The 15,041-nt window shown below is 46.0% G+C and overlaps 1 protein-coding gene across 1 annotated transcript in view; it reads right to left on the bottom strand.

The window, feature by feature from the left end:
* Window positions 1–734, bottom strand: part of F13A1 (coagulation factor XIII A chain) — a 154,618-nt gene extending 153,884 nt beyond the window's left edge. Inside the window, exon 1 of the mRNA XM_057494210.1 lies at window positions 623–734. The gene's annotated coding sequence lies outside the window, so the exon portion shown is untranslated. The remainder of the gene's footprint in view (window positions 1–622) is intronic.
* Between the last annotated feature and the right edge of the window lie 14,307 nt (window positions 735–15,041).

The following is a 15,041-nucleotide window of genomic DNA, read 5'->3' as shown; positions in this document are numbered from 1 at the left end:
AAGAACAGTGCAGAGCAGGCCAGGAGCCCGCTGGGGGAGAACACTCCTAAAGCGGAGAACCAGGAGCCCCAGGGGCTTGCCAGGCCAAAGAAGCTGCGCAGGCCTGCCTGGGTGAGCGCAGGGGCTCAGAAGCACCACCTTCTGCCAGCTCAGCGGGCAGGGGGCTTTCCGAGTTCAGCGCCCGCACTGAGGTGGGGGAAGGGGATGCGCAGGGAGGAGACCGAGCCCAGTGGATCATGCATCGTGGTAACAGCCAAGCAGGTGTGCTTACCTGGCCCCCCCTCCCTCTGCTTCCAGCCACTCGCGTCCCTTGAGGAAAGGGGGCCTGTCCCTTGGGCGAAGCCCTTCTAACTCCCTCATTCCCATTTGGAAGCATTCTTAGCAGGCTGCACCTTCAGGAAAGCTTCGCAGAGTACCTGCGAGAAGTCCTTGCTTACAAGTGCGGCTGGATAGGGGCAGAACGATTGCAAGTGGGGCTGCCTCTGCCCCCAGGCCCCTGCACCCAGAGCGGCCACCCTGAGGGATTGCGGGGAAATCCGAGGGACGGGGTTGGGGCACGGAGCGGGCCGCTGGGTCCTTGCGCGCAGGCTGCGGTGATGCTGGGCAAGGCTCTGGGGCTTACCTGCGGTCCCCTCCGAGGTACCCTAGCGCAAGCTGGCTCTGTGCGGCTCAGGGGTACTTCCTCCAAAGGACTCAAGAAACACGACAGGAAAGTTGGCTCTTAAATAACTTCTTAGCAGCCCCCGCCCAACTCCCCCGTCCCACAGGGTTTTCTCCTCCCCCTTCTTGACAGCTGGAGCCAGCAAGCAGCTTCTAGGACTTTCTATTTACTTCTGCCATCCTGCTCTGCTATCCTGGCATGCGCCTCCTCTGCCCACCCAGGCCCCCCTTCCTCCCAATGACCCAGCCCCTTCTCCTCACCACCCCCACCTGCAGATCTGCAGCCCCTCGGGCGAATGACCCTGCGGTGTCACCCACGGGCTCTTTCCCTATGGGAGCAGAGGGAGGATCCTCCTTCACAAAGGAACGTTTTTTGCCATCCAGGATTCTGAGGTTGGCTGGGATGACTTGGCGAAAGGAAAGGTTTGCCCTGCCGCAGACAGGTCACCGACAGCTGTGACCGTGCATCAAGCAAGGGCAAGTGTCCTTCCTGTGTCAATAAGGCTGAACGGCATGGTCTGTATTCTTGAACCATCGGGGGTGGGGGGTCGGGGGGGCCTCAGCCTCCACCTCACGGCCAGACTTCCTGCAATGCCTGAGGGAAGATGAATAAATACCTTTAAGAGTGCCCCTCAAATTAGAAAATAACACTTTGGGTTATGCTGAAAACCATTTTGGTTTATCTTCAAATAATTGGAGAAAAAGAAACAAAACCTTTCCTCTAAAATTTTCCACATTTTTTTTCTGAGTTTTTGTGTTTCCAAATACTTCAGTCACTGTTATTTCTAAACTTTTACTGTCTTCAAATATCTGACCATGCCATTTATCTAATCTTATAGAGAGAGGGGAAAAACGGTGTCATTGGTTAGGAATTCTCCTAATTTTCTGTTACCAAATCTATGAACTTGCCTGCAACTTTACCCATCTTCCCCCTCTTTCTTCCTGTTACTAACTTGGGAAAGGCTCCCACGCACCCCCTTGTCCATGACCGAGTGTGCTGTGTCCCCATGTCCCCTTGTTCTCCAGGGCCTTGCTGTGCCACTTACCCATTCTCCCCCCCATCTCAGAGAGCCCACTCTCCATCAGCATTTTACCCAACTTCAAGCCAAGTCTCTTCAAAATTTTTTAAACCCTCCCTCAACTCCCCACCCCCCCGCTATTGCGAGTCCCCCTCCTCTTCATTGCGTGCTTCTGCCATCCACTACCTGCCACCCTCATTCTACTGAAACTGTAGTTCAAGGTCACCAAACCTGCACTAAATCCAAACGTCAGGATTCAGTGCTCACAGACTTAATTTTTGGAAACCTTGCGTTCTCTGGAGTTCCCTCCAGTGCTGCACAAGCTCCCTTGATAATCTCGGCTCTCCTGCCGTTTCCAGTTCCCATCTATATTCCGATCCTGACGCCTCCCAAATCTAACTCTTCAGTTATGATCTTTTCCAGAATTTCAGGCTCCCCGTTTAACTGCCTACCAACCATGTTCACTTGGCATGTCCCATGATGACTTGGCAAAAGGGAAGGTTTCGTGTCTAAAATGAGATGTAATTTTCCCTGAAAACCTGGTCCAATGCAGGAGCTCCCCGTCCCGATGAGCGCCACCCCCTTGCCTCCCAGTGCCAAGCCCGACGTGTGGCATTGCTCTTGACACTTCCTTCCCCCCCCCAGTCACCAAATCCAATCCTTCCACTACCAATTCTACTTCTTAATATCTTACTACCTACCTCTTAAATAACTCTTGAATCTACCCATTTACCCCCACTCCCACTGGGGAGGCTCAGGATGCCCCATCATCAGCTTTTGTCAAAACCACCAGAACTACCTCCCACTTCTGATCTTGACCCTCTGATCCAGTCTCCACACTATAGTCAGAAGGAACTTCGTGGAGCTCAAATCTGAAATGAAGTTCTTTGAAAAGAACTCTTCCCACAACTTCCCTTTGCTGTTAGGATAAATCCCAAACATCAGCTGAGGAGGCCCATGCGGCCCGGGCCTGCTTTATGCCCCGGCCCCATCCCTGTCACTCTTGCTGGCACACTGCCCCACTCTCCTACGCCCTACACCTGCTTTCCCCATGCCATGCTCCAGCCACAGCAATCTTCTTTTCTTCTTACCTTCTGCCAGAAGCACACTCCTCTCCACTCTCCTCCTGCCACACGACTAGTTCTTATTCCACTTCCAGATCTCAGCCTGAATTGCACAGACGCCCTGCAAGGAGCTTGCCTGGCTGTGTTGCTCCTCACACTGTATGGCCATTTCCTGTTTCCTCAGCTACACCCCCAGAGACTCCATGGGGGTACAGACTCCAACCAGAGTTTCCCAGGGAGGGGCTGCTGATCATTCAATTACCCGAAGTCCACTCTTTACATATTTTTTGGTAAGTGCTAGAGAAAGACCCTAGAGAAGGTGTCATCAGACTGTGGCAGTTCTCCTGGCACATCCAGCCTGAGTATCCTGGATGCCCAGACACTCCTGCCCTTGTGGGGTCCAGGGAGGAGCGGTCAGCCTCTCACTCTCCAGATTAGGTTGCACAGCTGCCAGGTCTCCCCAGGATTCCTGACAGTGTTGCACATTAAGGACAGGCTTGTCACCCTCACAGTCACCACACCAGTGCCACTTTGGGCCTGAAACTCATTGATTATTGTGTGAACATGCACACATGTTGCTCAACTTTCTCACTTCCCCAAGTCACCAACCCAGAAGCAATAACAAATGCAATCGTTCTCCCTGTGCTTTATAAATAGTGTCAGTAAGAGAGGGTCCCAGGGTGGCCTAACGTGGTTGAACCCCATCCATGTTACAGAGCCTTGCCTCACAGTCATGTCAGAACAAAGTTTTCTGGCTGTATGATGAATCTTGAGCTGTGCCAAAAAGTGTGACTTCTGCAGAAGCAGCTGGGTCCATAGACTCTGAAGTCTACAGTGTCTTTCTCTAAAGGTCCCTTGCCTAGTATGCAGGTGGCACAGTGTATATACATTGAAAGAATGTTGCAGGTGGGGTCCAGCTGGGAAAACATAAACCACATTAGGTATTTTTAAAAGAGAAAATTTAACTCAGAGGATAGTTACACAGGTGACAGAAGAGACAGGAAGCCAAAGAGGAGAAGGCCTGTCAACTCAGCAATTATCAGCAGCATGGAGGAGCAGGGTCATCCCAGGGCCAGGGCTGGGTGACATGGCAGGGACTGGGCCACCTGAGATTCAGTCACCACCAGAAATACTGACTGGGGTCAGCAGGGAGGGAAGAACTACCTGAGCTTGTCTCATCTTCCTCTTCCACTCTCCCTCCATTGTCTCCCATTTGCTAAATTCAGCTAAAATCAGCTGACAAAGGAGTCAGGCAAACAGATTGTAAAGTTGACGCCATCACGCCTGGGTAGGGGGAGGTCCCAGAACCAGCCCTGGCGTTGATGATTCTTCAGACTGTTATTCTCACAGCCATGATGTATTACAGTGAAAAGATACAAATCAAAACCAGGAAAGGAAAAGGCTTGGTGGGGGAGTGAAGTCCAAAAGAAGCCAAGTGCAAGCCCCACACCTCCTGTCGGAGCACAGAGCACACTCTGACCTCCCCCAGCTGGGAGTTGTAAAACCACATAGAAAATGTTGTCCACCAAGGAAGCCATGAGAGTCTCAGCACCCCGGTTATTTACTGGGGGCTGATCACGCAGGCACCCTCTGACTAGCATGTACCAAACTCCAGACTCTCAGGGGGAAAGCAGGTGCTCAGCACAAACCATACTGTGTGATGTAGGCGTGCAAGCCATACTTGTTAGCTGGGGAACTGAAGGAGCCATGATCTCAACATCTTGTCGACTGGATTGTGAAGAAGGCTACAGTTTATACCTCATTGTCCACTCAAGGAACAGGGCAAGAATAGCTAGGCATGACATTTAGGGATCCTGATTACTGTCAGAAACAAGCAGCAAACTTTGGGGGTTGTAAGTAAACAGAAGATGCCTGGGAAAAAGATTCCAAGTTCCTTTACTTTTGCTCTTCAGTCGAGTTCTCATTTCTATGGTAAGGACCTACCATCTTTCACTTACTTGGCAATACCCAGGAAGCAGACTGTTTGATCAGGTGAGGACTCTTCCAGCAAACTTCATTTGATTTACATGCAAAACTTCATATTACAGACAAACAAGCAACTCAGCCACGTCTGGACCCTGCTGGCTTTTTCCAGCTGAAACAGGACCTGGATTTTGTTGCAGAGGAAGGTGAGTGGCTATAAATAACAACTGGCCTCCTACAAAGATACTAAACCCTCTGAAATGAATGATCAAAGTCGTCTCTTGGGGGAGCCTCTCCAGCGCCCTTGAGCCTTAGGAGTTGGGAGGAAACTTTCCACTACAGAAGGACGGGGGTTGGGGAGGAGGATGGAGGGAGGCTGCGCAAAACGTTTCTAATCATGGTACAGCCTCTGTAGTGAGCAGTTTGTACAGGAGAGTGGCCCTCTGCATCCGGGCACATCTATAAGGAAGCCTCAGGGGAGTCATCACAAAATTTGACAATGACATTTAAAGCCCAGGAAGGAGTTTACAAAGCACCATCGCCAGAGGGCTTGGGTTTCGAGAGAGGACTGGTCCTCCAACAGCTTTTTCCCTCTTCTCTTGGGATTGATGTAAATCCGCACCAGCGACAGCTCCAGGTGGCAGATGCTCATAGTGCCTCGGCTTCCCAAGGCCGTCCCCTCCCTGGCGGTCCCCTCCAGGTGGCAGATGCCCTGCTGTCACCTGTGGTCCACCTCCCTGAGGGGCAGTGGGTCGCTGGGCAGCTGCTCCTCATGGCAGGGCTTCCAGAAAGACAAATGGAGAAAGGCGGTCCTCTCCTTAGGAACCATTGTTATTTTTAATTATGGTACAACACACATAAAATTTACCACCTGAAACATTCTTAAGTGTATGGTTCTATAGTGTTAACCATATTTACAATGTTGTACAAACAATCTTCAGAATTTCTTCATCTTGCAAAACTGAAACAACTGTGTGTGAGGATGTGTGTCTCTGTGTGTGTGGTAAGGGTATTTGTGAGTGTGTGCCTGTGTGTGTGTGCGTGCAAGGGCAGGGTGGCACTGAAGAACCACTGAGGGGGAGCCTCAGCCCTGCGGCGAGGTGAGAGAGCTCCAGAAAACCCTCTCCGTTGGCTTTCCAGTGCCTCCAGAGCTCGGCTGGACTTGTTTAAAGATACACCAGGAGGTTTTTACAAAGTAGGATTTTACAAAGTATAATAAAGGTCAAGTAGAACTGGATCTCTTACAGATGAAACCTTTCCAGTTTGAAAGGAGACCTTTTTAAATGTTGATTAATAGACATTCAGAATGGGGTGAGATACCTGTGATGAAGCTATACCCAGCCTCCCCAGTGTACAGACCAGGCATGTGGCTAGGCCTGCTTGGTTTGCTCGATTCTGTTCCTTCTGGCGGTGCCCAGACTCTACTGATCACAGAAGCAAAGCAAGAGACTCCACATCCACCTATCCTACTTATCTCACTTTTTAGGAAAAAACACACTTGGTGAAAACAATAGCATTATGGTAAAAAAAAAAAAAGCAACTTAAATGGCGCATAGCAATGCATAGGATCAAATGATCAACAACTGTGAAACCTAACAGTGATTCCACAAATTTATTACTAGTGTGTTAATTGAAAGAATAGTAGCAATGGAAAGCCACAACCAACACCAGATAATGCAGATGCACTACAAATAATGCTTGTTTCATCAAAATTGCCAGAATGCAATCATCTGTGTGTGTGCACACGTGAGTGCGTGTGAGGGCTCAAGTTCAGGGTCCCCAAGGTAACATGGCAGCTGGAGTTAGAATCTAGGCTTCCTCAACTGCTACCCGTGTGACCTTGGCCCAATCACTAATGTTCCTACCCCTCAGTTCCCTAACCTATGGAGTGGTGATCATTATAGTGTCTACCTCACAGGCTGTGAAGGTTGAAGAAGAGGAGGCATGTGAAACACTGTGCGGCCCCTGGCACCAAGCTAACACTGAGCATCACCAAGACTGTCAGGTGTGCACTGAGAAACCCCAACTCACCCGTGATGGATGTTGTAACTTTTCTAATAATTGATATCACCTGTACTTCCTTATTATCAGGGAATGAATATTTAACTTGCTGATAATTTCAGGTACTTGAGGAGGATCCTAATCAGCATTTATTGTAGTGGTCTTCAGTCCAGACCTCTGCAGGAGTTTCATCGGCAAGCTGATGGGGGCGGGGGATTCGATTGATAATTGGCTGGTTGCAGCTGTGTATGTAAGGAGACATATGGGTCTCTTTCTAACAGAAACGAATGAAAAACCTCCTGAGATAGGAAGCTGTTGGAGGAGTGGGTCAGTGTCTTGCCAATGGGTTTCAGCCCCATGCAAGTTCACTATGGATTCAGTGTGACCAAAGAAATGACAGTAGAACATAGTTGGGGTGAAAGGGTTACACCTAACTTTATTCCTGCGGTGGCAGGTCAGTCACTAGAACCCCAGGAGCGAGTCTGCATTCAGCAAGTCGGTCTCTGCCTCTGGGCCCCTTTGCCTGCACAGCCATCCTCTGGGCCTCTGTCCTTGGTACTGCCACCACTCCAGCCTCTGCTCTGCTCCCCTGCAGCCATGCCACCATGTTGTGCAGAGCACAGGGCAGAGCTCTTTATATAGAGTCAGTAACAGCATATTGCCCACATGTGTGTAGTGAGCTAGCCAATCAGGGCCAGGTGAGAATCCTGGCCACAGGAACCTTCACTTTATCCACAGTCAGAGAGGATTTTAGATGAAGTATGCCAAGTGAATGGACCAGTTTTTATATGGTTCCCAGAGCTCTTTGTAAGCTCACATCCAGGAAGGTCAAAAGACAGACCTCCCAGCATCCCACCAAACTCTTCTAAATGAGGCCTGTGGACTCCAGCCAGCAGGAGTACACCAGTCATCTCCCTCCCTCCCTCCCCACCCCAATCTCTCTCTCTCTCTCTCTCTCTTTACGTATATATGTGATCATTATAGTGTCTACCTCACAGGCTGTGAAGGTTGAAGAAGAGGATATATATATCTGTGTGTGTGTGTATATACATACATATAATATATATATAATATACATATATTGTGTATATATATAATATAATTTTTATTGTATATATATATAATATGATTTTTATTATATATATAATTTAATATTGTAGCATATATTTTAATTTTCATGTGATACAATCTTTTTCTCACGTAGGAATTCTATGATGCATATATGTATTTTGACATACATATAAAGTTTATATATTTACATGTACATGAAGCATTTACATGTGTTTATGTGTATGCGCAATGGTGTCATAGAGCTGAAAAGCCTAGAGAAAGAAATTGCTGAGTGACCATCCGTGAAAAGAGAACTTGTCCCATCCTCTGGCTGTATCATAGTGCCTGCACATGTGATCATGCAAAGGCCTTTGGCTTGCTTTGGAGATTCATGGATCTTTATCCAGAAGTCCTGCTGCTGGGAAGACCCTGCCGAGCATCACGTCCCTTCCATTTCCGCCTGGCCTCACCAGAAGCTCGTCTTACGGTTTGCAGTTCTAGTGCCTCTGCTCTTGTTCCCCTTCAGAGCAGTGCTGGTTCCCAGTGCTGCTCCTCATCAGCAAGGTGTTGCATGCCGACAACAGCGCGGCCCCCGGGGAAGTGACTGCTGTAGCCTAGAGGAAGGTTCAGAAATCAGAAGTACTTTATTTTGGTTTTTAACATTTGCCTTCAAAATGCTTTCATCTAAAAAGGCAACTGTATCTTCTCTGACTCTTTACATTGGGATTGATAATAGAAAACACAATTGTGCAATATTAATACCTTGTAGTTGCCTATTAACTGATACTATTCAAAGCACTTGCACAACTGCTGTTTAATTCTCTATCAACCCTCTGCAATATCTCTACACAAATAAGGGAACTGAGCCTTCAAGAAGCAAAGGGACTTGCTCATGACCACATGGCTGGTAAGCTACACATCTCAGACTTGAACTACAGTGTTTCTAAAATCAAATTCAATGTCTCTGCTACAATACACTTTAACCATCAATCTCTTACTCAGACTTGCCCTTCAAACCTACGTGTCCCAAAGTCCTTCTAGAGTTGGACTCCACTTGTCTGGCCAGACACACTGCCAGTAGGCACCTGCCCAGGGCTTTCTAGGTGTAGTGAGTAGGGGACAATAAAGTGACATGGCTAGGCTGTACCTCACTGAAGCCATCCTTGTGGATGGAGTGCCTCTACCAAACTTGTCAGTCAATAGACGAGTTTTTATTGGGCCTCTGAATGGACCAGGGATTCTCCTAGGGCCAGAGATTCTCAGTGGGGAGCAAGAGGGATGGTCTTCCCTCAAGTGCTTACAGTTGGCCCCGAAACTCATCAGTGAAGGACAAAAGCAATATTTATCATCCATCCTGGACACATCCACCTGATACTCCCACCCCCAAGAGCTCTTTCCCGGACTCAGGCTTATGGAATTTCACTCATTGTGTTTCCAGACCACCTTGGCTACACAGAGCAGATTAGAACCGTCCAGTTATTCTGAGGATGCCAGCCAACTACCACCCTCATTCCAACCCTCTCTTCCCCACCACTTCTTCTCTAATCTAAAAATGCCTTCCAGCACAGGCAGGAACTATGACAGAAGAACTTTCCAGTCTAACAAATGGTAACAGAAAATGCTCTTTGCTGCTGGGCCTTTGCGATCGAAGTGCATCATGTGTGTTTGCCAGCTGCAGTTCAGATGGCTACTATTTTACCCTGCATTAATTTTTTATGAAACCTCTCTAGGGCTCAGGGGACCCTTAATTGGCTTTTAGTTCTTTATTCTTCACTGTCGTGTCTAATTGCTGAGATGGTTCCATGATAAGACTTACATTTTAAGGTGGCTTTAATGTATTTACCAGCCTGCCCTTCTGCAGGCAGGCTCACATCTTGGTGTGGAATTTATTCATGTTTTTCCTTTGGAGAGGATATGGAGGAATTATTGGCCTATTTACATATTTGCTTTTTATTATCAGTTTTTCACACTGGTGGTACGGCATACAGAGCATTGCCAATAATGAACTGCAGACTCTATTTTCTAATTTCAGCTTGATTCTTAAGAAGCATATGAAGCCTGGGCAGCAGAGGTGAATCCTCTTTAAATGGAAGCCTGCTTTTTGTATGAAACATACTTACGTGGTCAGGTATGATATCAGACCTCCTGGGCCCAAAGAGCATCTTCACGGCCCTGATATCCAGCTCTGACTTGGTATCAGATCATCTCTGGATCCTTTAGAGCAGCAGCAATTGTCTCTCCTGTCCTTGGAACCCCCTCCCCCTTTGCAGCCCCCATTACCAAAGAACCCCATGGACTGTTTAGAAAACACTGATATAAAACCAAGTAGGACCTGGGGAGTTGCTGGTTGCCAGGGGTCTACACGCAAGGCCAGGGCTGCAACCTCTAATTTCAGATGCCTTTTTCCTTACCAACTTCATATGCTTTCTGAAAAAGAAGAAAGAAGAAAAAAACACTGGTCGTCTGGCTTTCCTTCCTTAAAGTAAGAAGCTAATAGAAGCATAAGGATCTGCCTATCGCAGCTTGTTTTCTTCTAACAGTGACTTGCACATGCCCTGTGCAGACCACTTGCAAGATCCCCATGAATGTAATTTCACACCCCTGGCTTCTCCGATCAGTTTTTAACAGTTTACAAAATATCACTATATTTGGGGGGAAAGGAAAAGATTTCATTTTTGGTGGTCCTATCCCCAGTTTCTTGACGGCTCCACATGCACCTTGGATTTGTGTCGGAGATAGTCCCTCTCTTGGGCTGTGACAGCCCGGAGGTACAGAGACTTCATTCATTTGAGTGTCTGGCTTTTGATCCAGCCCCTGGTTAGGTATCACATGCTCTGTTATCATTAGTCTCCTGTCTTCTGCAAGATTTCCACTTAGTAGACAGCTTCAGCACTATTGTTAAGTATGAATTTGCTGGTATTTTAACTCACTCGTCACAGACCATTAAAACCTGTGCTCCTTGAAGTCTCTCAAGTGTGCGAAGACCAGATGGGTGGGAAGGGGCTGCCTTTAATGTGTGTTTTACCTTGTGTGCTCAGGACAGAGAGGTATTGTTCGGTCATATTTGTTCAGTCATTGAAGGCGAAAGACAGTGTTTCCATTTGAAGGTTTGGTTCATTCAAAGGCAAGCAATCAGTTCAATTCTGCAAGTATTCATGGAACACTTCCTATGACCTAAGAACAGTGCCAGAGGCAGCAGGGCGGTGCCCCCCACGCTGACGTGTGCAGGAGAATCACCTGGAGAGCTCCCCATTAGATAGGCCTGGGGCTGGGTCCAGTTAATGTGCGGCTCTAAAAGGTTCCAAGGGCGTGGGGATGCTGTCTGTGGGCTACTTTGAATAGCCCTAACTGTGAGAGACTCCTTAATGAATTTGCAGGGATTTGTGGGAAGAAATTAAAACATTTGAATTAGAGACTCCAACACCCAATAACACAGGACCCAGTAATGCAGATGCACACTAGAGAGAGCTAATGCCAGGGACTTCAGGAGGGGGTGGGAATGTGGGGACCAAAGGTGTCAGACTAGTTGTCACCGGTCTGGGACAGGGTTTTGGAGGTGGCAGTGTTTTGAAGAAAGGACCTGATGTGGATGGGTATGAAGAGAGAGGAAGGCTTTCTGGGAGAGGAGCATAAAGGTAATATTTAGTGCTAATGAAGGTGATTACTTAACAGGGAGTTTTCACCAAGAGCTGATAAGATTCATTTTACAGGGTAAAATAAACAAAGCCCAACTAAGTGAGAAGACAAAAAGGCCATTTATTCTGAGCTCGCTCTAGCAAGGGAGTTAGCCTCCATCACTTGTGTTTTGGAAGAGACTCAAAGGCAGGCAGAGAAGCAAGAAAGCTTTACCATAGGGCAAAGGGAATCCTGCAGATGAGCCCTGATAGGAGGCCGCTAACCTGTGGAAGTGGCAGGTGGGCTAACTAGAAGCAGGGCACCCCCTGTGATTGGTTAGGGGTGTTGTTAGTCCTAAGGTGGAAGTGGAAACAAAACTTAGAGCAGCTGTCATGAAGACCTGACCATTTGATGCTGGTTGCTTTGGAAGGCGTTGTTTGGCTGTCTGTCTTGGTACCTAAGATAGCAATCAGGCTTCCTCAAATCTGACCTGGAGATAGCAGCCTGGCTTCCTTGACCGTTTACTCTAGATAAAGGGTTGGTTTCCTGGGCAGGTCGCTGCCTGTTGTGGGTTGGAGCTCTAGTTTTAGAAACGGTGTGGCCATTGTCTATGTGTGTATTCAGTCTCATTTCTGTTTTAGACACAGCCAGATACTATGGGGTTTGTGGGTTGTCCTGATGTCATCCATCCCTTCATATGTTTTTTTTTTTTCATGTTTGGGGAAATGTGGGCTTGTAGTCTCAGTGCTCATAACTGGTGCCCCTTTCCTTTTCTTCTGAGTACTCAGGAGCCCCTTCTATGTTCTATTTATTCCATGATCCCTCAGCTGGAGAACAAGTGAACTTCTGGAGAAGATCCTGGTCCATTTGCCACTGAGTAAAGCCCAGTTCTTGGGCTGCATTTCTACTCATAGAGTGAAAGCTAAGGCTTGAATCACTGCCAGGGATGCCTGGGGGGTGTCAAGGACTAAGGGCCATGGCTCTCCCCTTGATCTTGCATGAGAAGACAATTGCATGCTCTCTGCAGAAGCTCCCAAATCTCCAAAGAGGAGAGTCCTGTGCATTCTTGCTGGGTGATGCGGTCACAGGCCCGGCACCTTGCTGACGGAGAGAGATGGCAACTTGGCAGGCAGGGTCCTCTGTGAACAGAGCTAACATTCTACAGGCCTGCGGGCCCCTAGTAACTGAGCAAGTCACCTCTTTACCTGGCAAGCACTTAAAAAGGCTTGGCAGCGGCACTCCCTAGACCCTGTGCTCTGCTTGCAGCTGCCTTGGCCTCAGAGTTGGGCTGCCAGGTCATATCTTTCAGCACAGACACCCTTCCTTCAAGTTTTTTGATCAGCTCCTTGATGATGATGCCCAACCTTTCAGCCACCTCCCTACTTTTGCAGGTAGCTCAGCCCTGTTTATTTACTCAATTTTCTTTTGCTCTCTGAAACTCCTCTTGGTATGACTCCAGGATGCCCAGTGAGCCATGAGCACCTAACTAAGTCTCTAAGTGAATCTCCTGTGTTGAGCCATCCTTTCTCTTTTTCTCTGAATTGCTTATTTGCTGCACTTAAATTCATTTTGCATGAAAAAAATTCAACAGGTAAATCCACTGCATATTAGATTAAACTAAAATGGCCATAAGCACTCAATGTAAATTATTTTAACATTAAAAAAAAATCCATAGCAAAGATTTATCATTTACAATAAACTTAGATATTATTAAAATAAATAATGCATCTAGAAACTAGAACTTTTTGGATTTGACTTCACACATGTTGAGTATGTTTAGACATGTATTTTTTTCTGGGAAAAAAACAAATTTTTTTTTTGCACAAGAGACGAAAAAATGAAGTTATAGAAATAATGGTTCTGTTATGTATATTGAAATAGAGATTCCTAGCTATCCCTCAATATCCATTTTCCCTTTCTTCTGCAATAATTGAACCTCTGATTTTTAGATGAAGAATCCTATTTCCCAGCTTCTCTTGTAGCTAGTGATGGCCAGGTGACTGAACTCTGAACAATGGGAAATATATGGAGATGTGTGTGAAATTTCTGGTGTGCCCTTTCTTGCTCTGGCTGGAATGTGTTTTCTTTCTGTTGGCTGGAACGTGAACATGATGGCTGGAACTAAGGCAGCTTCATGAATCATGTGGCAGAAGCCTTAAGGATTGTAAATAAAGTAGCAAATTAGAAAGAACTCTTGTAAGGTGGCTTCTATTCCAGACCCTTAAATGAGAGTTAAATAAATAGGCACACAGTGAAAGGCACTGCTAGTTTTGTTTTTTGGGTTTTTTTAAACCACATGCAGTGAAATCTAACCCTATTTAATGCATACATCAACATAATCAAAGAGCAAGGAATAAATTTTGCATTGTTCTTAGATGTATGAGAATAACACTTATGCCATCAGGACAGCTCTCCCCTTTGTCATTCTAAACCAACCCAGAGGCATATTTGCTGGAGTTGCAACCCACAGACTACCCAAATTGCAGAACTAGAGTTTCAAATGTGAGAGTAAACCATCAGTCTTTTTCCTTTCCAGCTTCATTGAGATATAATTGGTATATGACACTGTGTAAGCTTAAAGTATATAATATGATATGCCATCAGACTTTGGAGCATATGACAAGAAGTAACTGAATACAATGCCAAATTTAAGGTTTTTAAAAAATGAAACAAAATAAAATTGATGTCTGTGTGTCATATACCACAATCAGGATTAAATTCAGGAAGGATAATATGTAGAAAATACAGACTGATAGGCTGCTAGTCATTCTTCCCATCTACCCACTAAAAAATACTAGGCCCAAAAATAATTACATAAGATCAGGATTTATTAACAAAACCTCAAATTAATGACCTACCTGATTCAAATCCCCTTTAACTTAAATAGGTGATCTGCTCTTAGAAATTATTACAAATAAATCTATTCCCTTCAATCTCAAATTTGAGGATTGACAAGTATACAACTATTTTGTAGACAGTGGTCAAGACAGGCTACCCTGGTCCAACTCCCCATAGGGAAAAAAAACTGCCAAAAATTCAGAATATTGAAATATATTTCCCATAGCATTATTCTTTTATTCCCAGGTATTGCATTGTACCTGAATGAACTATGTAGCTGGAAAACATAGCTGATTTAATTTGGGATAGTGACATGATTAAAATATTAAAATATTCTATGAGAAACCATACACTAAAACAAAGAGCTGGGACTGAGTCACAAATCTTAGGCTTTATCCTCTTACACTTGACTTGTGAGCTATCTCATGAATGGAGATACCATGTATGAAAGATTGCTAGAGAAACTCAATATATAGGAATCAACATCTTGACACCTAAAAGAAGAAAATTGTGGCTCCATAGCATGTCCCACATTGTGGGACAGATGGAGAAACAAACTGACATGTAAAAGGTCACTGATTTGATATTTCTCGGACAGAAATGCTTCCAGCTGGGAGTAAATCCACAAGTCACTGAAGTGTGGAGGGATAATCCACTTTATTGCCTAAATCAAGTATTTAGAAATGTTACAATACTCATAGGAAAAAACTGAAAGGATAAGAAAGGAATATTTAGACTTCATAGTTTAAATACGCACAAGCTAGATACTTGGTTAAAGCATTGGAATTCTTTTTCTATGAAAGTAAGAACCTTTCGGTGAGATCTGAGACACAGTCATGGACTGTCTTTCCATGGTAACACTTGAACATAG

The sequence above is a fragment of the Manis pentadactyla genome, chromosome 16 (genome assembly GCF_030020395.1).
Source record: "Manis pentadactyla isolate mManPen7 chromosome 16, mManPen7.hap1, whole genome shotgun sequence".
In the NCBI taxonomy this organism is placed as follows: domain Eukaryota; kingdom Metazoa; phylum Chordata; class Mammalia; order Pholidota; family Manidae; genus Manis; species Manis pentadactyla.
This window is presented reverse-complemented; position numbering and strand designations above follow the sequence as displayed.